General features: G+C 39.7%; 1 protein-coding gene across 1 annotated transcript in view; it reads left to right on the top strand.

Annotated features, from left to right (window-relative positions):
- The first annotated feature begins 499 nt into the window (after positions 1-499).
- The window catches only part of LOC113823659 (neuropeptide F receptor), a 118,523-nt gene continuing 117,725 nt past the window's right edge, over positions 500-1,297 (top strand). Inside the window, exon 1 of the mRNA XM_070138149.1 lies at positions 500-1,297. This exon is cut by the window's right edge and continues 233 nt beyond it. The gene's annotated coding sequence lies outside the window, so the exon portion shown is untranslated.

Below are 1,297 nucleotides of genomic sequence, written 5' to 3'. Positions count from 1 at the left end.
TCCCTCCCCCTTGCGGAAATTACGATGTTTTTACAGGAGCAAAGTTTTCATAAAGAATTATTTCACGAACTTCATAAGCACAGAGATGTCTGCAAAGTTTTTTGTTTTAATTCGTTTGTTTTGGATGTTGATGAAGTTCATCGATCTTTTTAATGATGAAACGAAATTAGCAAGATATTTTCCCAAGGAACAAGCTGTTTTAATAAGCCCAACTTTGGTCTACAAATCCTATTGTTATCTTGCAGATCTGAGCTAGAGTTACGAGGCATCAACGCTCAGTTGGAAATATTTGTGCGTAAAAAAATGATGCCTTACATATAAACTTATTTGTGCATATCCATACTATATGATCATGAACTTGATTGACGCACACACTCAAACACACATGTATATCCACAACCACAAACAAAGTGACCGCGCATGCGCAGTGAGTGTCCCAGGTCCATATTAGCGGAGCGACGGCGTGCTCGGCGAGCATTCCCACCCGGGCAGCCACCAGCTCATGTTGCCGCGGCTGCTCCTCCTCTGGTAACGCTGGCCCGAGCGACAGCCTTGGCCTCCTCTCCCCTCCTCGCTTCTGCCCCTTTTCCTGCTCCTCCTCTCACCCTTCTTTCTCCCCTGGCTGAGTCGACGTGACGTCTGCCTACCTGTGTCGATCAAGAACACTTGTTTCCTTAAAAATAACATTTTGCATCTTGGAAGAAGGAAAACAAACGGCGGTGAAGAAGTGGAAGAAAAACAATGACATTTTGCAGGAAATACTTTGCATAATTTTTTTTGTCTGATTATAAACATAAATTGTTTCCCTCATATTTTATATCTAAAGGACAGCATGTAATCATTTCCATTTCGGAAAGATTAGTCTTGTTCATGTCATTGAAGTGTATAGACCTTGTCTGAGACTATCAATATATACAAACAATTTAACCATTGCATAAATAAACAATCAGCAACCATTTTGAAGACAAAAACAAACAACGAAATATTGTTTGTCATGAGAATTCATCATGGATCTCTGAGTGGAACATTGTGATGAAGTTACCATGTGAAACGGACAGTGAGAAAGAAGGAAAGCGATAAACAAAGTGGAATTGGGGAAGAGAGAGAAAGAGAGAGGGGGAAAAGGAGAAAAAATCTTGATATTGTAAACACAAACAATTCTACTTCGGTGCATAAAGGACATCTTCAACATAATGATAAGATCTCTATGAACTCCCTTGTTGGTTACGAGGAATAGGAAAAGTTAATTTCTGGTAGAAAAGACAAACTTTTCGCGGAACAATCTACAAAATAACAA

The sequence above is a fragment of the Penaeus vannamei genome, chromosome 24 (assembly GCF_042767895.1).
Source record: "Penaeus vannamei isolate JL-2024 chromosome 24, ASM4276789v1, whole genome shotgun sequence".
Lineage (NCBI taxonomy): Eukaryota > Metazoa > Arthropoda > Malacostraca > Decapoda > Penaeidae > Penaeus > Penaeus vannamei.
This window is presented reverse-complemented; position numbering and strand designations above follow the sequence as displayed.